General features: G+C 45.8%; 1 protein-coding gene across 5 annotated transcripts in view; it reads right to left on the bottom strand.

The window, feature by feature from the left end:
- Nucleotides 1-25,477, bottom strand: part of TIAM1 (TIAM Rac1 associated GEF 1) — a 192,342-nt gene that overhangs the window by 130,800 nt on the left and 36,065 nt on the right. For 2 of the 5 annotated variants that reach the window (XM_063346803.1, XM_063346817.1), the window contains exons 2-3: nt 24,410-24,736; nt 3,666-3,725 (exon numbers count right to left, since the gene is read on the bottom strand). The gene's annotated coding sequence lies outside the window, so the exon portion shown is untranslated. The remainder of the gene's footprint in view (nt 1-3,665; nt 3,726-24,409; nt 24,737-25,477) is intronic. The other 3 variants (XM_063346809.1, XM_063346834.1, XM_063346826.1) reach the window with 2 other exon arrangements.

Raw genomic sequence — 25,477 nt, 5'->3', positions numbered from 1 at the left:
TCATACTCTGAAAGCCATAATTGTTCTAGAACTGCTGATTAATTTTCCTCATTTGTATGTTTCCCCTCCACTCCCTTTTAAAGTCCTGCCTGTTCCTTTTATTTCTTATGACGCTTTCCAGTATTTGTCTGTTACTTGAACGTTAAAGCCCGATTTGTGATTAAACACAACATTTGGGAGGTGGACTCCGACGCTGCCTGCTGTCACTGTTCCAACTGTAAGAAGCTCTGGGAGATATCAGTGTATAAGGACAGATCCTTCTCCACATAAGTCTGTGTGACCGAAGTTATTTCTCCCCTATTCTATCCCTCACACCCCCGACTCCCCTACGGAGTGGGATAGCTGCATGTATGAATAGTGGTAGGTATGTATTAAAGTGTCAATAAATACGTCAACGGCAAGGAGAACACAGAAATACATTGCAGAGCAATAAAATAGTTGTATCAGTTGCATTAATTTCACAAAAGCAGTAATCAGAGATTGTATGCTTAAGTATGTCGAGAATGCTGCACTCAGTAACTTGAAGAAATTACTTTTATCAGTTGGCCCACTTCCCCCAGTGTAGCCACACTCAACAGATAAGGGAACTCTTCAAACTTAAATGACCACGTTCCACATTTTGGGGTTCCGCAAAAGCAAGCTGAGCTATCTGGAGACCAGCCGAGGTCAGGCCGGCTGAAGTTGGGCCAGCACAGCAGGGCCTCAGGTCTCCTGCACTCTTCCCATCAGGTGATCCTGCGGCACAAGTGATCCAGAGGCATCTCCAGGGAGATGCTCCTCTTCTTCACTCTCCACCCCACTCTCAGCATGGATCTCTGGCTGGTCCTTAAAAAGGTATCTCCTGGGATATCAGCTTGCAGGATACAAGTGAAGAAGCTCTAAAATCCACAGAAAAAAGCACAACCCTATAGCTGGCAAGGAAGGGTTAATTAAGGATGTCCATCTATCACTGGGCTTTGGAGTGAAGGAGTGGCAGGAAGCACCACACTGCAAGAGAAGTTTCCACCCTATGTCAGAGCCTCTGAGGGGCATCGTTGATGAACATGGCTCTGCACAAGAGGAAATCTTGTTGAAACTGTGCTCCATAGGCTACCAGTGACCTCCACTTCTGTTTGCTCTCATTAAGCAAGGTGCACCAAAGCACCTTGCAGCCTTGGAAACTGCCCATCTTTCCTCAGCAGAAGACTTATCCATGGGATTAACTTTAGATGCATCAAAAACACCCTTGATGTTAACCAGAGCTCCAGTTACCTGCTTAGAGCTGATCATCATGCATATAGGTTTTGCTAGGTAGGAGTGAACGGTGACATATCTTTACTTCAACAGGCACTGAAAGCTGGGGAGACTGCTGCTAACTAGCACTCTGGTGCAGGTGGGCAGTCAGAGGTCCCTGCGAGATAACAAAGAAACATGCCGAAGGAAGAGTAGATGGCTGTATCCACCCTAGCGCCTTTCAATTCATCACACCCAAACATCATTAATTGAAATAAGGATGTGCACTAGCCACAGGACACCTTCACTGATTAAGTCCGCTAGAGCTGTAAGTAAAAGACAGCAAGATCTCTGATGCAGCTTTATTAAACACAGTGTCTCCAGGCTGGGCTTTCAGTCCAAATTGATGTATCTAGGCGCTGCTATAGTTTTGGCTGTAATTTCCCATGTCATCTAGCCATCCCTTCTCCACCAAGATGGAAGATGTGCATTGTTGGCCAACAGCACCCTCAGGCAGCCACCTGCCCCCCATCCCTGCCCCTCCTCACCCCACTGAAACGACTCCACATCAGGGCTGCCACGTGCTGCCGACACAGTTCCCGCCTCCATACAGCCACCAGCCCTCTTCTAGCCCCACAGCTCACAAAACACAGCTGGGTAAAACACCACGTTTTTATTTTCTGGCCATTTTGGCTCCCTTAACTTGCGTACTGTGCAATGAGGAAAATACCTGTGTCGCTGCAAGGAGGGGGAGCACGAACACGCGGCCCTGATTAAAAGTATAGCTGAAGCTCAGAGCCACGCCTCCACCACTCGGCAGTGAAGCACGGCATGGAAACGGGGCTAGCTTACAGCTAACCAGGCAAACTATACCTGGTTTATATACTGCATCAATACCTCAGTCTGATTCACTACCACCCTGGCGACGCAGCTGTGGGATGGGGCAGGATGCTCCAAGCTGGAAGTGCCGAAGACTTGCTCTTAGAGAACCCAAGCCATGCACAAGCACGAAAATGCCACACACAACAGTCTCCTTCCCCCCACCCCAAAAAACAGGCAATTAACTTCACGGTTTGTTGTGAAAGATGCAACAGCTTTCAGAGTGCCAGCCTCTTTGACATTAGCCAACATTTGGTACGATGCAATGGGAGAGAAGGGAAGAAAGAATGGAAAGAAAGAATGGAGACCTTTCACGTTTTTCTCTTATTTTTTTGTTTTTATGATGCACTGTCAGTCTATATCCTCAATAAATGTCCATGCATCTCTTTATAATATAAATGTCAACCTTGTGGGGGATTGAAACCTCGGGATACTGCACTGGCAGAATTAACGTATTAGACGTAACACACATAACATTTCTTTATCCGTTGTAAATTGCACATGCTTTCACTCTAGGGAAACTGGAAATATCACGCAATTTCACTATCACTTTCTGTTAACTGACTGTTCTGCCACGTATTCACATACTGGCGCATTCAGTTTGATCATGTATCAGTCTTCAGTTTCATTCTTCTTTCTCTACAATGCTGACATTTTTTTAAATCCATTTTTTTTGTTCCGTTTTTGTCTCTGTGAAGGTACTACACTACAAAACTACTCAGTTGAAAAAAAAAAAAAAACAACAAAAAACCAAACTAACTTACCCTGTAACAAACAAAATGGATCATATTTGTCAATCTGAAAACACACCAGAAGGAACCTATCCTGATGTCTGAAATAAGGGCAGAAGGCAACATGGAGGTAAGAAAACCTCAGACACAACAGGCAAGGCTTCAGCTCTTTTATAGGCGTGCTAGAGTCTATGGTCAATAGTGAGGCACTAAAGAACAGAATCTGTTCCCTTCTGTGGTTTAAACTCCCTACGTTTTTCCCTGCCACTATTAGGCTGGCTGCAAATTCAAAGATTTGCATAAGCCACAGATTTTGTCTGTCTCTTTGAAAGGTCAAAAATTAGAAGCAGCACAAACAAACACACATGACAAATAGGCCAGCTGGCAGCAATTTGGAGTGACCACATGGAGGAAGTGTGGAGAAGAATAAGGGCAGGAGAGAAGCCTTTAAGAGCTTGGGTCATACATATATTGCAAGTTACAGGGTGCCTCAGGGGAATTTTTTTATTTAATCAGTTTTGTATCTTTGCAAAGATTAGTGACCAACTATCCAGATTTAGTGCTGTCATGTTTCTATAAACATTTCTGAATATACTTGCTTTGATAAAACATGCAGCTGCTGACACGATTTTTCGTATAAACATTTCACTATGTATTACAATGCATATTTCAAAAAAGCCTTAACATTTTTATTTCTATACTCGTTCTCCTCTGCAGGCTATGGAGCACTGCCCTAGCACAGAGCAACAAAGGGCCAAGTTAGCAGAGCAAGAAGGAGGGTGGGCAGGAGCTGCAGATACAACAGTAAAAGTCTTTACCAAAACCACCCCGGTCATTACTCACATGAGGGCGTTACGGAAGCAAGTAGGAAGGTAGGGAAACATTTGTTGTCCCACGTAGCTTCTGGAATGGAAGAGAAAGATTAACAGGTCAACTTCAAACATCATGCCAGATGCACACAGCTGGTGTTAATCTGCGTGACCCTCATTACCTGCAACAGACCTCTGCCAAACTATGGCAGCCAAAGAGCTGGCCGGATTTTTATTACTAACATCACCTTGACCTATTAATGCAGGGGGGGGAAATAATTCAAATCCAAATTGCTTCTCACTATTTGTTGCTGTTTGTGCTTTGCCAGAGCCACAAAACCCAATTAAGTCAGTTTCCCTTTGGTTTGCAGTCGGTCAGCTCCAGGCACTCAGGGCTGCAGTATCTGGGGCTGCCAGTCCTGCAGGGAACATTTACTTGTTTAAAAGCAACTCTTTCCACTGGACTTGGATTTAGCTAATTGTACCATTTCTATTGATCGTGAGTTTTATAAAAAGCTTGGCTCCAGACTGCATGCTGTCAGCAAAATTACGCTTGGGGGCCAAATTTGGTTTAGTCTGGCTCTCATGAAACGCTAAACGGGAAGCACCAACATAGGTTTAAGGCAGTAAAACAGAATGCATTTTAAAAATAAATCTCTAGAACGCCTGTCCAACTAAAGTAGTAAAAGGTCACTTATCCCCAGCAAATATCATCACCACATGCTGTTCAGAGATTGGAAACTTGAGTTGATTGATGACTCCCTGAGCACCATCCAACTGAGATTTTCTATGTCCCTTCTTCCTGACCAACCCTCTTCACATCATCTCAAAAATACAGGTTTGTGGGAGGCAGAGCTTGCTGATAGCTCGTTATTTAAAACGGTTGTTTTCCTACAACAAGAAAACGGGAAGAGGAGAGTTTGCCGTTGCCACTCGACCCACCACAAAGCACTGAGCCCTTTCAAAACCCTCGCAGGCTTTAAGCGCTGTAGATGATGTAACGTCATCAGACATCTGCCAAATAAATAAGCAAGCTCCAACGTGCCTCCCTCCAAACCTGCAAAGCAATTTCCATCCCAGTACAGGAACTTCTACTGGGGTTTAATACTCTGTTCAATATATCCCCCTCCACAAAGAAAATCTGTGCCCGCTACTACAGGAACACGCTTAATCCCTGTAAGCAGATGTCAGCCTCCAAAGCTGAGAAAATGACTTTGTTCTTTAGGATCAGGGAATTTAAAATGCAAGAAGTTGAAATGCCCTGATGAATTTGGTAACTTAAACCCCGAGAGGAAGCACCTGCTTTCTGAATAGCCGCCCAATTAAAAGCCCGTCGTTGTTTTATGCATCCGTAATTCAACGTGAACAATATTTTGCTAGTTGACAATGTATCAGCTACGGTCAAAGAATGACGCAGCTGAAAAAGAGAGGAGGCAACTGCTGAGAGCAAACGGCCCGAATCCCACAGCATCACCCCATGCAGCAGCTCTCAGATGAAAACTTCCAAGCTGGGGTTGCTCCACAAGGATCCACCAAACTGCACACAAGCTCCACCAACCACCCCGGAAGGATACCAGTTTGCCCCAGTGGTAGATTTGGGGCCAAGATCCACAACTCAGATGTACAGCTATACCTTCCCTCTCCCAGCAACCCACTGACAGAAATAAAAGCATCTCCCTTCACTATACGGCAGGTAAAGTGAGGCTCCAGTATGCTGCAGGTAAAGTAAGGCATCTTCCCATTTATTCACACCAGCACTGGCAGGGATGGGGAAGGGAAAAATCAAAACAAAAAACACAAAAAGGGGATTTTCATCAAAAAGTAAACAAAAACAAATGCCAAGAACACATGAGAATGATCAGCCTGCCTGCAGGATTAGCAACTGCAACAACAAAAAGCAAGAAACGGTAGCAATCCCCTTAGCCAAACTAGAAATAAAGTGGGCAGGCTTCTCATCGCAGCCTGCTTGCCACCATGCCACCCAGGCACTGAAAGGCACTGAGGCTGGAGCAGGACCCTCATTCAGGCTTCAGGCAGCAGCTTCAAATACTCAGCCCAGGTCCTGATACACCTTCATGACGGCTAAGAGAGGCTCCCGACAGTCGCTGGGCCAGGACAAAGTCATTTGGCCATTTACCAGAAAGGCTCATTTACCTTGTGTTGGTAGTCGCTTGCCCTCAGCAGGGACTCAGGGTTTTCAAGAAAGAAATGCTTTCCCTGTAAACAGGCAGAAACTCAGCTAAAAACAGGGTCCCCACATACACCTTGTGGAGCAAGGAGGACTTGGCAAGAGAGGGATTGCATCTGTAAGGACTTCAGGCAGGACCAACAGTAGATCAGCAACTTTTCTGGGAAGTTATATCTGCGTTACTACACGTGCATGAAGGATATCAGTTTGAAAGCCTCAAAACATGCTGGCGTAAATCCTAATGACGGGCAGAACTGTTGCTCCACTATGATTAAAATCTGTGTCGATACCCAAGGCCGGGCTGGGAGCTTCTCCCGTTTCCCACCTCCTCCAGAGCGGTGCGGGGAGCCCCAGGGAGAAGCTGTGCTGGCTTCGGTCCAGCGCTCTGGTCGGCAGCAGCTTCGGAGAGCTTCAGTCGCCATGTGCTCCATACAGACCGGCTCCTCGGGCACACTCACACCAAACACGGCTGCCTCACGTGCCAAAATCCTTCTCCCGCCCCACAAAAGCCAGCCCCTGGCTGCCCCAAAAGCATCTCCCTCCAACATGAGGCATCTCCCTCCCTTCCCCTGTCTAGGGGCTGAAGAGCACAAGTGACAGACACAGGACCATGAGCCAGACCTAACCTGGACCAGCTTTTTATCCACCTGGGCCAGCAAGTGCCCAGGAGAAGCAGACCTCAGGTTTCCCAAATCAGAGAGCAACAAGGAACAAAAAGACTGTCCCTCTTCCCCATCCTCAAGTCCCTCTTGCAACAAAACCAGGGTCAGAGGCAGCACCTCACTGTGCCCGCCGCCAGCCCAGCCAGGAAGCAAATGTGCTGCTGGCAAGGCAGGAGGTGTCCTGTAATTAAACACTGCATCAAAGCACACACGTGTGAAGAGGACAAGTAAAGATTAGGCAGACAGCCTCAGTTCTGACATCTTTTAAGTTTAGCTTGCTCAAAACTCGATCTTCAGTAACATGCATTTTAACATAGAGGTTGGGATGTGCACAGTTTTTAATATGTCTTTTGAAAGGTCCACAGAAAAACAAGTGAAAAATATTTTAAGACAATTAAAATTTTATCACATAAATTAACCAAAGTTCACCTAGAGATCTACAATCATTTTCCTTACTTGTGTATTTTGTGTAAGAAAAATCTTTGACACCGTACTATGTTGAGGTCAGAGTGCTCCTGTTTTCTCCCCCCAGCACTCCTCTCAGTCACAGCTCCAGCCTCCTTAGGGATTCATTTTGTCTTATCTGCAAAGGCCTTTTCTTCTCTTTCGCTATTCTAGAAGCCCAGAGTGAAACCCAAGCATCCCCAACAACTACTTTAAATCCCCAGTCCTTTTTTTGATTTAAGAATGGCTACGACAGTACAGTATCAACATACAGTACTTATCCTTGAAAACACGTAACTCCAATTCAACAATCCTATTACATATGCTCCTAGCATTTGTACAGAAGAGATTTAGCTCTTAGCTCTCCATTGCTTTATCTCTTCCCATGTTTGCCAGTGCAGAAATTATCTCAGGCTATAGACAGGTCACGTCCAAATGCTTTTCCTATCTTGCTGCAAATCTGGAAAAAAAAGCAACCGTCACGTAGCTTGCACTACCCTGTCAAGCTTCCTAGCTCAGCTTTTAATAGCCACCCCCCTGAAGCTGAGTGGAAAGAGCCGGTTATGCTATCTCCCTAGCATCCCGTCTCTGAGCGATGCTATCGAAAAGACAACTTGCACAATCAAGGGGTCTGTTCAGTCCCCTCCTGAGGACCACAGGGCAGAGGGAACCCATGTCACACTCGTAAGGATTGGGGTCGCTTCCGAAGTGATGGCAGCATAAGTCTAGCGAGCTAAAGGGCAAAGAGCCCATCTAGAGCAGAGCAGTCAGAAGGGGAGCTCCCAGGAGCAGAGATGGCAAAGGAACAAAATGAGGGGAAAACAAGAAACGCTGACATGTGCACAGATGGAAAAAAAAACACCTTCTATATTTCAGTGACTTGGTCTAACACTTGGGGCCGGGGGTGTAGGGTAGAACCACACCAGCACAGCACACTGCTGGCAGGGTGAAGTCAACCTGTCCTGTCCTGCTCTCTTCTGGCTCCGATCCCCCCAACCTGCACGTACGCTCTCACCTCTCGGGCACTGCCAGCTGCCCATGGCCCTTCCTGGGCCCAACACTGTTCATGCCAACTCAATGCTTTTGTCAGCAAACTGAGCCACCATAGAGCTGTCTCCATGTCTCAGCAACACACCCACCTCTTGCATAAAAAAAAAAAAAATTAGAACTAAACCACTTCTGTTTCATTCATTCCACTGTTCCTACAGGCTTATCCTCCATGATTTTTTTTATATATATATATATATATATATATATATATACACACACACACATTTCTTGGATCATCATCCCCTACATCTAATACTGAAACCCTGTTTTAATGCTGTTCTGCCATTCACCTGCCAGGGATATCCTCTCTCTTTCACTGCAGTACCCCTTTCTGTGCTCTTGCCCAAGACCTGTCTCTTACCTCATTCCATTTTTTCCCCTCATATCACGCCTCCAACACATTCTTGACAACTCATAGTTTAGTCACCATTAGCAAGTCTAAACCCCGGCTATGCAGCATTTGCCAGCGAGACATCTCTATCTCCGTGAGAACATCAGCCCGGCTTTCTAAATACGCAGCTCTCAGCAGGTCTGACGCTGCAGCCCAGGGACAGCCCATGGAGCAGGCAGCGCTCTCGAGAAACTTGTCCTTTATTTACAAGCATTAATGTAATAGCGGCACTTACAGATGCTTTGACTCATCTCGCAGCAGCTCCACTCGAGGAGCACTAACTGGAACATATGCTGAGAGGAAAGGAAGGATTAAGGCAAATGGGATCTGCAAGGTGTTTTTGTCTGCACTGATCACCCCATCAACTAAATATTGACAGTAAAACTAAAACTGAAAGGCAGGAGATGTCACTCAGAGTACACTTTAACCAAGACTATGAAAAGGACAGCACAACCCAAGGCTGCACATCCCCACTAGCTCTTTCATGCCACCCCATGGCTGCACCCACATGTCAGTCAAATCAAGTTGCCCAAAACTGCATCTGATGAAACCAGGTCATTTTTCATCCACATGGCCTGAGAGTGCTGGTACTGACACAAGCAAGGCAGTGGGAACATGGGGCCCCACAAAGGAAAAGGTGGGATAATACTATCCCTTTCAACAGCAACTCAGTCCTGGAGCATTTAAAAAAAAAAAAAAAATCAAAAAAGAAAAAAAATCACCCAGATGCTCAAGAAAGTAATTATTTTTTTTTCTGAAAAGCAAGCCAAGAGAAACAGGGAGCAGGCTGCAGTCAGCTCCAGACACAGTCCTTCAACATCAACGCTGCTCAGAATGGTTTCTTCTGTGTTTTTCCGAACCAGCCTCTAAGGTAGATTGCTGGTTTGGCTTCAGCACCGGTGGGGAACATCTGATCTTGTCCTACGAACACAGCATCCCACCCCACAACGAGCTATTTCCCTTAACCAAGCCTGACTTTCACTAACGACATCGCCCTACCAAAAATTTAAAAAATAAATAAATTTAAAAAAAGGCTACAAGCTGCCTAGGAGTAACCCCAGCCTCTTCTGCTGAGCTGCATCTTTTCTCCACTCTTGCGGCATCGTGTACTCCTTTAACTGGGCTGCTTTGCTCTGCCCCCGCAGCCGGACCCCGAGGTGTGCCTCTTGCAGCCCCTCAACCCCTGACCCACCGCTTCCGACATCCGTTTCTCATCCTCTTCCTCTCCCTCTCTTATCTGGCATGTTCCCACCAGCCCACAAACCCAGCCTTTGTCTTCTCCTCCCAGCAGCACTGATCCCCCTGCCCTCTTCCCCACCCCGGCTCCCCCCGCTCACCCAGGGCTATTAACTGCACTGTGGTTTTCAAGCACTGTAAAGTTTAGGAGCATATTAAAGTCTCAGGAGGGGGAAAAAAAAAATAATAAATAGCAGCTGAGTGTATGCCAAGAGGTTTTAAATAAAAACACAGCTGATACCTGAATCCAGACACCAGCAATTGCAGATACAGCCCTTCTCTCGCCTGGCTGCTGGCCACACGCCACCGCTATGTCCACTTTCCTCATGTCCTCCTCTACACCTCCCTGAGAGGTCTTCGCCATCTGTTTCACCTATGGCCCAGCTTGCCCCACGCTGCCTGCCTTCCTCGTGGCTCCTACCAACCATCCCCCTTCCCGACGCCATTCCTCCAGCAGCCATATGCCTGCATGACCCCGACTCCAAGGGGTCTCCAGGCAGTACCGCAGTGTTGGGCAACGAGATGCCAGCAGCAGCTATAAACTCTTTCGCCAGATTCCTGCGTCGTTACCACATCGCAACAGCAGCTCCTCCGGCGTTACCACAGGCACACTGTGCACGCTGAACAGAGCACAGGTTTCCAGAGCAGAAGCAACATGGTGCCGGAGGGTCTCACCCGAGGGCACGGCAGTCTGTTGTCAAACGAGGCCACGGCGAAAGAAGCTGAACATCTTAAGAGAGACACTGCCACTTGAACTGAAGGATCACAGGCCTTGGGGAGAAAGAACCTGATATGCCATGATTGCTGTCATGCAGAAGGCCAGGCTGGATTTGGGGTCTTCACCTCTGGTTTCTGTTCTGCAACTGATTCTCCAGAGCGAGAGCTGCCCTTGCAGAAATGTCCCCTGGCTGAACAAGCTCATCTGCACTCGCAGCAACATCGATTTGCTTTCACAGATACCTCCGGCAGGTCCCCTCTCAAAGGGTATTCCCAAGGATTCCCAAAGAGACACAGGTGCAGATGATCATCACCAGGTGCAGACGATCACCACCACTGTTCTGTACTCATGTTTCAGTGAATCTACGAATCAAATAGATTAAAGAGGGCAACCTCCTCTCTGCTTGCATTTCCAGCTTTGCCTTCTCTAACGTTACTGCTTCTCTTTCATTACTGTTCTTTTTGTCTCCTGGTCCTGTCTACGGCTTTGGCTTTCTATTACGCTGTTTGCTACATTGCCAGTATTATTTTCTCTGTGCCCACCCAGCCTTCCTTCAAACTCATTCTTTGCATCAGTTTCTCCAAAGACACGTTCTTCCAGTTCATATAATTGATCTCTTTATGATAGAGCTAGGAGACCTGAGTTTTCACAGGACTGAGTACATCCCTTCCGGACCAATGTGTCAAATAAATTCTCTCAGAACATGCGCAACAGCAAACAAGGTGGCAATACGCATGATGATCCTGCACCAGATCACTGTTTATACACATACACACACACAAAAATGCTTGTAAATGCTTTTTGAGAGGGAGGTGTAACCAGAGAGCTCTTCTAACCTACATAATTCTACAATCCTGTCATCTTTTTGCAAACAAACTAATGAAGACTAGAACTGCAAACAGCACTGCTCGCTTGACAGCATACAGCAGAGGTCTTCTCCCAGCTCTGCTGTAGCACCACAGCGTGACCTTTTGCTGTGACATTTCACTTCTCAAAAAATCCCAATTCATTCCCATTAAAGCCAATATGACATCAAAGGTCTTCTTTTGCAATGCACCCAGTAATCTATCAATGAAAACTGTGATGTAAATAAGTAGATAATTGTGACTATGCTTAAGACTGAGGAACATTCACTACAGTATAACATGTTATTATTGTATCACCTGAAAAAAACTTGTAAATATAAACCAACAGTGAAAGTCCTCATTGCTCAGAAAATATTTCATACTTTCCCCTTCCTTCAGTCCTCTTTAACAGGGTAAGGAGAGCTGACTTAGGTAAATACACTATTTAAATGAGGCATTTTTGAGAGACATTTTGACAGTCTCCTGAAGAGACCAGAGCTGGCCACGACCAGCAGAGACAGGCATGTGGGCTGGCGGCTAAGCCCCTTGGCCCCATCCCAGCACACAGCCTCAGGAGCAGAAGGACCGACAGCAGCTACTGGGTCCACCAGCATCAAGGCAGTGTTGAGCACCGCAGACTGCCTCTTTGGCACCGGGAAGACGAAGGTGTCATTACCAAAGAGACCTGGCAAACTAAATTCAGGAAGCCCTCTTGGCACTGGCCAAGACATAGAATCATAGAATCATTTAGGTTGGAAAAGACCCTTGGGATCATCGAGTCCAACCATCAACTCCACTCTACAAAGTTCTCCCTTACACCATATCCCCCAACACCACATCTAAACGAGTCTTAAACACATTCAGGGATGGTGACTCCACCACCTCCCTGGGCAGCCTATTCCAGTGTCTAACCACTCTTTCTGTGAAGAATTTTTTCCTAATGTCCAGCCTAAACCTACCCTGCTGCAGCTTGAACCCATACACAAATAAGGACAAGGGGCTCTGAAGCTTGCTTTCCTGTAGAAAGTAAATTTTACCGTGGTAGAGAATTGTGGGGTCAGTCCTGTTTTAGGCCTGAAGGTGCCCATGCCTTCCACTGGCATTTTCCAAAGAGACAATTTCACCCCTAGAAATGGGGAGCTCCTCAGTTAGCATCAGTAAGGGAGAGATGATGTTTAGTTTGATAACGCGACTGTCAGTGGGATTTTGAAATGTCACTCCCACACCTAGCAGATGCAGTTGGCTCATTCCTCATTTTAGAAAAATGTACTGAAGTTCCTTTTGTAATTGATGCAAAATGTTTCACAAGGCTGGAGCTTTATTTTGAAAAAAACCCTCTCGTTCACTTTCAATTGAAAGGCATTTTAATTAATTCTCTTGAACATATTTAAACTGTTCTATCCTTTTTAAAGACGCTTTTGCAGGGACAAGAGATCTCCTTAAGTAAAACCCATATGGCACAGAGCTGAACTAAAAATGCCCAAAACCAAAAGAGCGAGCTGATGTTTTAGGAAGGTGGATCCTCCAGCTATCATCACTCTTGGCCCTGACTTTGCCAAAACATACATCTGTGAATAACTCTGGCACAACCACCAAGACAAATGTTTGTATAATAGGAGCTTGAAAATGTAACTTGTTTTTAAACAAGCATGTAAGACAAATCACAACTGGAATGACAGTGTAAAAAACAAGTGAGAGGAGACACCAAAAACCTGTGGGAGAGAAAGATGAGATGAGTTCCAATTAGTTTTGGTACTTTATCTTACAAGTGAGTTCACCTAAGAATTCGAGCACCAAAACTAATCTATTGAGTATCGGTTTTCAATCCACATAAAAATTGTCCCTTAAACACCACAAATCCACCTGCATTCTTCACATCCTCTTTAGCCCTTCAAACTTCTTCCTCCTCTTTGGACAAATGCACCTGAAATAAGAGGAAAGTCCTGCAAAACAGTCCCAAATTTACTGTACCTTGACTCCAAGATATATGAAAATATGGATGTGGAAAGAAAATTTATTCCTGAGTTAACATTTCGCTTGGAAATAAATCTTTGATTTTTACCCTGTGGCAACTAAATCTCCTCTCCCTGCAAGTCCTGACATTGAACTTCATGGAAATTGGACCAGGCTGCTAGGAAAACTGCCATGACATTTTCTAAGGGCCCAGATCTATATACCCATATGCTGGTCTTTTAACTTCATGAGCTAAACATATTGAATTTGTTCCTTAAGGTTGGAACAACATTATTTACCCTCAGTTCCATCATGCAAAGTTTAAAAGTGAACTCAGTTGGTTTTGCTATTTGTCCTAAAACTAAGGCAATGATCACTTTCATCAGCATTAAATTCAACTTGTTCTTAAAACTCACAGTTCAAATTGCTCTTCTGTTTTCCCTTGGGGGGGGGGGGGGGGGGGGGGGGGTTGGTTGAATTTTTTTCTTTGAGAAAATTGGCTATATACAAGTATATTAAGTCCATGAAACGGTCACCAACATTTGGTAGAGAAAGGAAGACAAACATACCCTGTACCAAATTCTGTGCAGTTGTTATCCTCCATTACACAAACACTTGGCAGGCTTCCATTATAAGATTTATACACTAAAATTAGCTCTCAAAATTGCAATCAATTGCAACAATCAAGTGCAAGTAATTAAAAAAAAAAAAGGAAGGTGAGCATGGAAAGCAATGTTACAGCACTGCAGTTGTTCCCCTGTTTATTTATAATTATGTCCAATACAGTCTTTCTGTCCATTGTACACAAGGCTACAAGCACACAACCCGTAAGCAGAGTAATTTCTCAGCAAGAAGCTTCCTTCTGCAATGCCCCAGAACGTTTTCTTGTTGTTTCAGTTGTGGCACTCTCTCCCCATCTTGGGGAAGGAGGCTGAGAAGGGACCCTACAAACTCTCCAGTGCAGAAGATGCCCCCTCCCCATCTCCTCACGCCCCAGCTTTACCCAGCACCTCTTGGGCTGCTTCACGTACCCGCGCACACACTGCCATTTCCTTGCCCCTGTTTCTGCAGACAAGCAACCTGGGCACCGCTGCCCTCTCTGCCCTTCCTCGCCCAGGACCCACCTGCACGATGCTAAGGGAGAGGACGGCGCAGCTCCACAGAAACCCCTTGGGGACAACCCAGCCCTGGCTCTATAGATTCTTCACAGGGCTGGATCCCATCATCTCCAGTGCTGGCTGTTGAGGAGCAGAGCGCAGGGGCTTTCCAGGAAAGGCAGGGAGGGATGGGTCCCCAGAGCAGCACCAGGACTGCCTGTCACCGTAACAACTTGCAGAGCGGAGACGTGCACATCACCACTTTGAAAACATAAGCTTTATTTTCTTGCTGCAGTATGGGAAGGGGTTAAGGGTTAAAACACATCTTACCAACCAACAGCGAAGCATCAGGAACACTCCTCAAAAAGATTTTAATGACTATGAATGACTTTAAGACAATTACACACTGACTCGGTTGATACGCATTTTTTTTTAATCATCCTCTTTGACGCAGATGGTATATACTGCATATGGTATGGTGCCAGAGCAGAACTCAAAGTTACAGGCAGCTTTGTACAGATTTTTCCCCCTTGAAACAACAACTCGTGAAGCTAGTAATAAATGTTACATTGTTTGGAACAGAAAGCAGGTAATATATATAAACTTCTGGAAACTAAACACACATGGCAAGAATACATCAGAGGATATAGAATACTCTGGAGAATGCAAATAATGAAAAAACCCTCTCTCTGTAATGCAGTGTAAATACTACATGTGATTGTCTCTTCTTTCCCACATACATACGAGCAGACCAATGTCTGGCATCCCACTTTAATCTGAGCGGTCCTCCGTCTTCTATACTAACGATCTACGTCACTTCCGGCTCCCAAGAACCTACATCTTGCACATCATCACACATTCAAACTGAATTACCTGCCACTGTTTTAATTCACTTCTGGGTTTTGGATTATGTTTCTTTTTTTTCTTAAACAGGTCACAGCTGTATTACAAAGAAATATAGATCAATAAAGAAGTATATGGTATTAAAGGAGCATTTTAGTTTTGCAGAGAGGAGTAAGAAAAGCTTGCAGTGGTACAGCTCAATCAAATCAGAAGCAAAGCCCTTGGGTACTACACACGTTTGTTCCCCTTCCTCAGTTCCTAACAGCCGATGCTCTTCTGACCCAGACCTATCACACTGAAGAAAAAAAATGAGCACAAACTCATCATTCTTTGTATCATCTAAAAGCTATTTGCAGTGGTAAACATAAAACAAATTAAGCCATTTTGGATACAACAGAAAGCCCGCCAAGACATCTTTAAGAATTTTCCATGGACATTTCATCCAAGCCTGTAATGTCATTTCTCACTGACTTCCTTTCGCGCCATGAAATTCAGGTTCACAATTCATATCAGATAAAGTCAAAGAGGCCTCTCAGGAAAGCATCCAGAGAACCAGCTGACTCTTCAGCAAAGTCTACCACAAAAAAAAAAAAAAACAAAACATATGGGCATGATCGAAAATGGATTTGGTATAATACTGGTTCATATGACACTAGATAGAAGCTGGTATCTAGCACATCTTGCCTTTATTTTATTTTTTCATTGAATACACCTGTTGTTCTCATTGAAAACGAGGGCTAGGCTGTTTAAACAGCCAAGTTACTTTGTGAGCCATTTCCCTTAGCACACAAGCAAGCCCAGGCAAGAGAAACCAGCCCTCCAAAACACAGCTGCTCCCCAGAGACAGTGCAGGGTGAAATTTGTGGAGTAAATACACTCTGTGACTGCACACAGAGCCTCACACTTGGCGTTTCAGCAGAGTATATTCCATGATTGCTCCCACACACAGACCCCGAAACGTACGTTGTGATGGGTTCTACTGTCAAACTCTCATCAATTCGGCTTTTTTTGCTCAAAGACTGAGCCGCACATCCTGAACCTGCAAGTTCAAGTTGCTGCACCCCCCCCACCCCTCCAGGCAGCCCAGCCAGCATCAGAAGAAGGTGCCTGTCAAAAACGATATGGGAAAACAAGAGCTACAAAAATATTTTTTTTTATATGAAAAGTCTTTCAGGTGAGGTATGAAAGTTTCTTTTCAAAGGAGAAGAGAAATCCCAGAAGACCCATCCATCTTGTGGTCATTCACCTGGGAGATCTGACATGGGAAGAAGAGCAGGAACCTGAACCCGGGATCCCACTTTCCAGCCCAGCCCCCCGATCACTGCCAAGGCAATGCTCATCATTCGAGTCCAGAACAGCTTTCTTTACTCCCCCTCTGATTCAAATCCAGTTTTAAACCCAAGCATAATGAGGACATTTCTGAATTCTTCAAGTTTTATAGCAGAGCGTTTACATTTTCAATGCTACTGCATTTAGAAGTTATGCATAAAATGCAGGGGTGATGTCAAGCTATTTAAAATTCCTCATTTTGACTTTGCATTAAGATTAAGAGGAAAAACAGCTAGGGAAAGGTTTTTTTAAAAAAAGTGTTTGAGCTCTAAGGGATATTTTAAATATAGCAAAAAAGGAGACGGCTAGAGGAAAGGATTTGGAGAAGTGAAGTTTCTCCAGTAGAGGAGACTATAACAACACGCCAGACTGCAGAATGCCCTCCAAAAGCAATGAAAAGATAATCATTGCAAAAAGCATTGCCACAGCAGATGATGATCAGCAGCCGAACACATCTCTATAAATCCTCATGTTCCTGCAGTGCTATGGAAATGCAATGATATCCCAAATACTGGAATTTTCTTAAGTTGGAGAGACAGGGAAAAGAAAACAGGCACACTCCGAAAGTATCTTAAAATATTTCCCATGCTGACTAGCACAAAAAACAAATAGTTGCAGAGACTCATATAGCCCGTGTTCCCAGAAAGGAAAAACCTCGTTAATTGGCCATCCCACTCCTCAGCCTAGGAAGCGTGCTGCCAGGCTGCTCCACGGACCAAGGGAAAAGGTCCAAGAGCAGCCACTTAAGTAGATAACTTCAACATGGCATGGCCAACCCAGGCACTACACGTCTTTCAACATCAAGTGCTCACTGAGCAGATGACTGTTCAGATAACAAGCTGTAAACAAAATCATACACATGGATACACAGAAAAAATACTTTGGCTTCAAAGGCACTTTTCTTCAGCATGTAAACATTGCAGGAATTTCTCTCATGTCTCAAATAGCATTACTCTGCGCACAAAGTCAAGTCCACTCACGGCATGGTTTATTTTTGTCTGACCATTAGAAACAAAACGACAGCCTTTAAAGCCTTTAACCACTCAGAGAGACTGCAGTACAACATCCTGAGGTTCGGAGATGCTCTGCAATGATGGGATAAGCTATTTATGGAAATCTATCTGGTTGCTAGGGCAAATTCTTGTAATGATACGCACCATCCACCAAGCAGAATCTGGTTTGCAAGTCAGGAGAGAAGAAAAAATTAAGATGAGAGATGACTAACCGGGGTAACATGAGAAACCAAATGAAATGCCACGCTATACAGAAACATGGTTCAGGCTTCCATCAAGACTCAGCTGAACTCCTACGTGAAACACTCCTGGTTGTTTTGAGCCAATGGAGCCTAGATCACAGGCTTGAAAGAAATTTCAAAAGGTTGTATGAGGCACCCTGCTGCCCCCAAGGCAGGATTAACTATATCTTATGCAGGGCATACCACTACTGGATCATAAGCATTTGTTCATACAACTCTCTTGTGTCAGTATTATTTGTCTTTTACACAAGGGAGTAAATGAGGCAGACAGAAATGAAGCAGTTAGCCCTCAATTGAACACTAAGTCTCCTGCAAAATTAGGAAATCATTCCAGATTTTCAAAAACCCACAAATAACTGATGGATCAGTTTTCTAGGAGCTGTATGCATGGATATCATCTCATTTTCAAAATTACCAAAGCTTCGGTTCACATCAACCTGTTACACATCTGGATAGTCTTACGTATTTTATAAAAGATCATGATAGTTTTTGTATCCAAATCGAAGCTTTCAGCTCAAGAAATGTCTTTTGACAGTTAACAGGGCAAAGATGGTAAACAAATGATAAAAGGGGGAGCGCAGGGTTATAAACTATTTTCCATTTTCTCCACGAACAGTGAAGAATGGAAACTTGCGTGCTAATGTTCAAAAACACCAGCTTTGGATGACGCAAACTGGAAAAGGCTGCATAATTTATACCTTACTGCCATATCTTCTGGTCAGCTTTGCACTGAACTCAACTGAGATTATAAGAAAGAAAGATGAAGTTTAGGAAGCCACCATGTTCTTCTTGGTAGCTGAGCGCTGCGCGTGTCGGAAGAAAGCTTCTGTAATTAAAACAGCTTCTCCCTTACAATTGAGAACAGAGAATATTTAATTAGTCTTTAAACTGTTGAGGAGAGGTTTATATAATAATCTCACCCAGGCCTCCCAGTCGAATGATCAGTGCCTACCAAGGCTTAGTCGAATTTAAGTGTACCCCACTGGTAACAGATAGTACTCCCAACACAACCCGGTGTTAAAACTGAATTAGTGTGCTTTTTTCCTCCATTTTGACTTCCGAAATAAAAAGGTTCAAATTGATGAGAGATTTCAACACTGCAGAGACCATGAACTAAGTGAAATTCATTAAGCCACCTGACTTAAAGATTACTGCTTTAATCCGTAGGAGCGATGCTAAGAGCAAAACGACCACCGAGACTGAAGCCAAAACCTCTGCCACAGGTGATGGATGGACATCCAGGAGGGCAGACACCTCTGCCACAGTTCCTGAGTACGTTTCACCAGCCTCTGGTCAGCTGGAGTTGCAGTTCTCTTCACTGGAATAACCACAAAAGTACACGACACCAATTTGTCCTTCTGTGCCAACACAGGGCACCCCTAGCCCTCTGCCTTTACAAAAGAGCAGTTTTCAGATGAAGGTCTATCTAACTCATTTACCTTTGGGCTGCAGATTCCTCACATACACGTGTGACACAGGGCCCCCCTGCAAATGTTGTCCCTGCCTACAGGATGGCACAGCCCTGGCAGAAGGTATAGACACAGGGCTCCAAGGGACAGGCCAGCACACCGAAGCAGACAGAAAGCCCTCCCCGTTTCTACTGAACATGGCAGAGCTCAGAGCTCAAGCAGCAACCATCCTTTTGATCCTCCACCCAGGAAAAATATCAGCTCTTACTCGATGGAGCGTTTGGGCAAGTAAAGATAAGGACCTAGCTGAACTATTCAGAGCTCAAGCTGCAGCTGCCTACAAACCCTTATCAACCATAGCAACTAATGCAAGGGTTTGTGCTCTTCCAGCTGCCTCCCAAAAACCTCTTGAAATGGGACTGTTTTATAAGCGGAATTTCCCTGGCCAGTCACAAAAACCTGGCAATTCTCCATATCCACAGTGCGTTCTGCTGTGTGAGCTCCAGCCAAGTCACTGGAGGCAAAGCACAAGCAAGAGTAAGGGGCTCCCAAGTTTCCGCAGTGATCCAAAGATGCTACTCAGGCCCCATAAGGATCATACTGTGCACATGGGTACACACTTGCAGCAATTTAAGAAATGGTCTCGTTCACTTTAGGTAACGTTAAAGAGTCTAATGCTTCCAAATAACTCAATTTTGAAAAATGGAGCTTAAATGCCCTTGAAACCGAAGAACATAAAGAGAAAAACACATGTGCACGTGCTCCTAAGAAACCAAATGGCTTTTCAAAACAGGATTTCTCTGACGTACTCCTAAAGCAAACTTTTTTACTTAAGCCTTTATCAACTGAAAAGCAGGGAAAAGACTTCAACAAATTTGTCAGTAAATATTCCCATTCTACACAGGTCAAAATATTTGCACAAAGTAATCTAATAACTTCCTAAACTGGTAAGATTACACATAATTATAATATGCGATATTTCTATATGATCGTAAACTTGTATCACAACGTATAGCTGCTTACAAATGGCTTCAGGAGAGAGTTTGATCATACGATGACCTACCTCAGGGAACTAGTAGAGACAACTGAAGGGGAAGATACTCTCTAATTGAAGTGAAACCCACCGCAGTCGGAAGATCCATCCTATTGACAAAGATCAAAAAGGGAACGAGGAGACCCAGCTTTTATTTCCTGCAGCATCGCTTCCATTTGGGCAGCCCCACTACACCTCCCCAAGCCTCTGCTGCTCCTTCAACTGCTGTCCTTGCAGGCAGGATGGCAGCTTATTTATGGAAAGGGCTCACCTTTGCTATGGGTGTGAGCATTTACCTGCATTAAGGTCTTCATCTCCCTCCAAAGGACCCCATAGAAAGATAAACTGGCTTCTCTTCTCTGCTTCCCGCTGAAGGGAATATGGTTTAATAAACACCGTGAGGGAATGTCTCTGTAGCTTTACTAGACTTCATAAACGGTTAAAATTTTCCTAGAGCAGAAGGGAGCTTGTGGCGGGACACAAAATGCCCAGCTGCACAAATGTAAGATTAGGGAAGGAGGATGGAAGGTACCAGGAGGTCTGAAATATTTTTGGTGAGCTACATACACAGGTTCACCCAGTCTCCTGACAAGTACTCTGATTTTAAAAGGCTCTTTAATCTGCCTTAGATCTATGTAAACAAAGATCATAGAAACAATTGTATATAGCAGCCTGGGAAAGAGGAATACCGGTATCATCTTTCACTTTGTAGCTTTATGTTGGAGAGGCGGGTGGAGAAGAAAAGAGGGAAGTAATGTAACCACGCGTACCATCACAGCTTGACGTGAACAGGCCTGTTTCTTTTGTTACTTTGGGTCATCAGGATAATTAAATCCTTTATAATAGCCACCGATCCGCGTCAGACAGCGCATATAACTGCAAGCCAGCTTCTCTAAGTTGCATAAAAAAGCTGCTACGTATTGCAAAATAAGCCTCTGCGCCTTGCTCAGCGCTTTCAGGACAGATTCTGGCACCGCTACTTCAGCAGCGCCGTACCACGCCGATCGGCCAGCCTGACGGACAGCCTCGACCCTCGCCGGCCACGCAGCCCCACACGGGGAGGTCCGGTCCCATCTGAGGAGCAAGGTGGTACCCCAGCGTCCGAGGTACAGCCTGCCCCTGTGTCGCCTGGGGGACCTCGTGGTTCGATCACAGCTTGGACGCCGCATGCGTTTTTGGAAGAGCGGTGGAGTTGATGGAAAGGTCAGTCTGAGTTGCTGCACTTCTGTTTCCACCCCTCCTTCACCCCCCCACCCTCCCCAACTGCAGAGTTTCTAAATTAATCTGGGTCTTTAGGCTTGTCGGCTTTTATTGCCGCTTCTTAAAAGAAATGCCCAGCTTTCACACTGCAAACTACAGGGATGAAATCCCCAGACAAGTTTAGTAAGTGCTTTTTGCAATTTGCCTTTGCCCTTATTCATCCAAGTGTACTCCCTTAAGTGTCTCCTAAAAATCTAAGATAGGAAATGCGCTTAGTTTCTTCCTTCTTTTCCCCTCCCTGCAACGTTTTAATCAAAGCACGCAAGCCAGCTACGTCCAGCAGACGTGGGGCGAATGGGAACAGCACTGCTTTGTACAAATTGCGCTCCATAAGTCACATCAGCAGGGTGCAGCCCAAACCAATCCCCCCTCCTCCCTCCCCAAATCCTGACCTCTGCTGCTCCGAAGTCTCTGACTTAGGGATGCCAGAGGGCAAGAAATCCCACTTCTCTGCAACAAGACATTGTTAAAGGGAAAATTCCTCACGTTTGTTATTTGCTTTCTTTTCCCCCCTAAATCCTCAACAAGGAGGGAGATCTGTGTGTGTAGGGTCCGCAGCAAAAATAATCCTACACCTACCGAAATCAAACAGGAATTTACTGACCAGCTCTCACGCACTGCAGGGACCGAGCCAAAGCCTAGAAACTTGCACTGGCTGTGCTGTGACAAGGTAACACCTTTTCTATTTTAGTTTTGCTTAAGTACGGGGGTGGTGGGGGGGAAACATTAGTGAAAACACATTTAACTAATAACTGGAAACTTTCTGTTAAACTAATCAGAGCACTATACTTGGGTAGTGGTACACTATGGCTTCCCAGGATGCGGTAACCAACCAAACATAACCCACCATCGGCTCCTGGCAGGATCAGCTGCTCGGCTGCAACAGGACCATGCATCTGTTAGCGCTGGCAATTTACAACTGGAAAGTATTAGGGAGGGCTGATTAATTGCTACAATATGAAATTTCCATGCCTTCATTTTACATTAGCAGCTTCACAGTTAGCAAAAACCTGAGGGAAAACCAGAAAAGGGGGGCGGGGGTAGAAAGCAGCCCCTCTCAGACACATCCGGGCATCCTTGGAGGATGCTCCCTTTCCAACAGGGCTTCGGCTTTCATCAGAAACAAATGAGGCCTCCACAATTTCAGGCAGCGCAGAGAACACCAGGGCTGAGAGCTGACAGAGCGATGTCTTCCAGAGCCCCTAGGCAGCCCGACAGCCCCAGTGCCCCTCTCTGCCATGGGGGAGGCTGGCAGGGCCAATGCCCCAGGGGCATGCAGCACTGCAGAGGGACCACAACAGCCACAAGATGGATGGAGCCAACACCATCCATCCTCCTTCCCCACCTCCCTCCTCTTCTTCCCTCCCTAAAAAGGGAGGTTGAGGACTTACACAGGGACTCCAAGGCTGCAAACCTCTTGCTTCGCACCCCCTCCTCACCCAGCCCCTGGCACCACATGTAGGGACCAGCTGCCTTAAAGTGGGGACCATCGAGAGTTGCCCTTGCCTTACCAGAGTGCAGGAGTGAGGCAGAACACATGCATTTGACTGGGCGCAGGGGACAGTGACAGCCACAGGAAAATCCCAAATACTTCATCAGAGGGAAAGCTCATCACCCACCCAAGGCGCAGGGGCTCACTGCACAGATATCCCGGTGCCGCAGGCTTCCCGCCAAGATGTCCCGTTCCCACCCGTCAGCACAGGGGCAACTCGCACCTGCTACCAAAGCGAGAAGTAGGAAACCCCACCGCATCTTGCTCCCTGGATGGAGCAAAACAAGACGATGGCTTTGTTGTCACCTCCCCTGCATCCCTTCCTCTCCCCTCCGCATGCAGGCAAGTAGGCTTATTTCCAACGCATTTTGTGATACAAACTCAGACGAACAAAAGAACAAAAAAACCCCTCTCACCCCCTCCCTCCGGAGGAGAGGGGAAAATTCAGAGTTCAGTCTGCCACTCTGTTACTAGCTGGCGCTGCCGGTGGCACGTAGGCCGGCAAGCACCGGGTAATTTCACACACCATATGTGCAGCAATCGGGAAGCACTGAGAGCGGAGGGCTGGAGGAGCAGCCGCTGCCTGCAAATCAGCAGTGCTACAGGGGGGGAGAAGCAGCGAAACAACATCCACAAGTAAGCTGTCACATGCAGTCTTTCCAAGGTGACATAACGCCCCTGGACATGCTCCCTGTCCAAGGTGAAAGGCACGTGGACACAGGGCACGCTTCAGCATCACCCGCCTGCACATGCAGCACTGCTGACAGTGCTAAATCCAGAACTCAGCATCCATCGCCACCACCACACGGCCCATAGGCAGGGATCTGGGGCGAGGGGGCAGCATGCCACACAGTGACAGGCAGGGTCAGGGCAGCAGACTGAAGGGCACCGCACACATGGCTGGTTGCGTGCCATGCACCCGTCTGAGCCCACCGGCTCTTCCCTGTCCCGCCCAGCATCTCTGCCTCTGGCTGGGAAACACACCGGCACATTTCCAGGATTGCCACTGACAGGGACTCAGGCCGGGCAGGAGAGCAGGGTGCAGGCAGAACAGCCCTCAGGAAGGGTCAGCGATGCACACACCAGGTGCAAGAGATAGATAAGTATGCTCTTGCCTGGGAGGAGGAACCCCTTGCTTGCAAGGAGCTCCACCGGTGGGAATACAGCATTGCCAACCTTCAGGCATCAAAACCCTGAGGTCTACTTCATATTTGGGGTTTTCCAAGGGTTTTTTTTTTTGTTGGTGTTTTTTTTTGTTTGTTTGTTCTTTTTAACAGCTGCTAGGTCCACGTGACAAATTTTAAGCAAACGAGACCCAAATCCTCATAATAAAAGAGGCATAGAAATGAGGAGGGGGATGGGACACACACCATGACAGACACCCACACACTTAAACTGTAAAAACCTAAGAGGCAGAACAGCACAGAAGTTCTTGCCCCAGAAGTAGCAAAGCTTTATTTTTTTCTTTCTTGAAACCACCTCAGTCACTGAAGAAAGAAAGAAACAAAAAAAAAAGAGACAAAAAAAAGAATAAAGTTTTAAAAACATGGTCTGACACATCATTTGTACTTACCTTGGCAAGATCTCTTATTTTTCAAAGGTCTAACAGCTTCTAGGTAAATACAGTAGCTCCGGAAAGAGACAGTTTGACAATATTATCGGCAGAGAGATACCTTGAAAGCAGAGGGTCTAAGTTTTTCTCTGTGTAGTCCCATCAACAGATTTCGGCCTTCATGATTCCTCCACTTGGCTTCTCCTTAGCAGAAGGGTCTGGAGACAAGTCACACGGCGGCTCTGAGACAAACACGAGAAGCCTCTACAGAGACCCAGGCTCCAGCAATCAGGGGTTAGAGAGCTGCACCCCACGTCAAGCCTCGCCGTCAGGTACTGGCACGCTCCCCTGCGCAAAGAGCAAACACACAGCTGAAAAGTGCAGCCTTCAGCTACAGTGCAGCGTTTTGCTTGTGTTTTATGTAACCATTTATGACTGTTATTCAATTATGAAGGAGAGCTTACCATGGAAACTGCGAGGAGGTGTTTTGTTTAAGATACAGAGCACACTTTTTAAGTAAGAGCTGTTCATCTCTAATGTGCAAACATCTGAACTGCATTCAAGGTTTCCCAGAAGACAGCCAGTCCTACTTGTAGGCTATGTACCATACAGCACACTTTAAAAGAAAGAATTTTAAAATTTTTCCTAACAAAAGCTAAAAAGCTAAGTGAGATGAAGGAATGGATCCATTCCTTCATGCGGCCACTGTAGGGTTCGTCGGGGAAATGCCATTTTCCACTGAGGCCCCACAGGACTATAGCAGCTTAGCAGGCTGACAGCCCACATGAGCCCCCCAAACAAGCCTCAGGGACTGGTCCCAGTCCTATACAGCCCACACTTAGTTGGTAGAGTGACCTAGTAATCCAATTAGGCAGCAACAGAGGCTGTCTAAAGAGATAAAACAAAAGGAAACAGGGAAGGGAAAAGGAACAGGAAAAAAATTATGCCTAAACCAAAGCATATCCTCATTATTCCTCTAATCTGCAGCTGCGAGCAGGAGCTTAGCTGGGTGCCCAGTGCCTTTGAGAGGGGGACAACAACGTACAGAAAGCCCAGCTCACACCCCAGCCTGGAACCCCGCCTCCCGTC

This window comes from Chroicocephalus ridibundus, chromosome 1 (assembly GCF_963924245.1).
Source record: "Chroicocephalus ridibundus chromosome 1, bChrRid1.1, whole genome shotgun sequence".
Lineage (NCBI taxonomy): Eukaryota > Metazoa > Chordata > Aves > Charadriiformes > Laridae > Chroicocephalus > Chroicocephalus ridibundus.
This window is presented reverse-complemented; position numbering and strand designations above follow the sequence as displayed.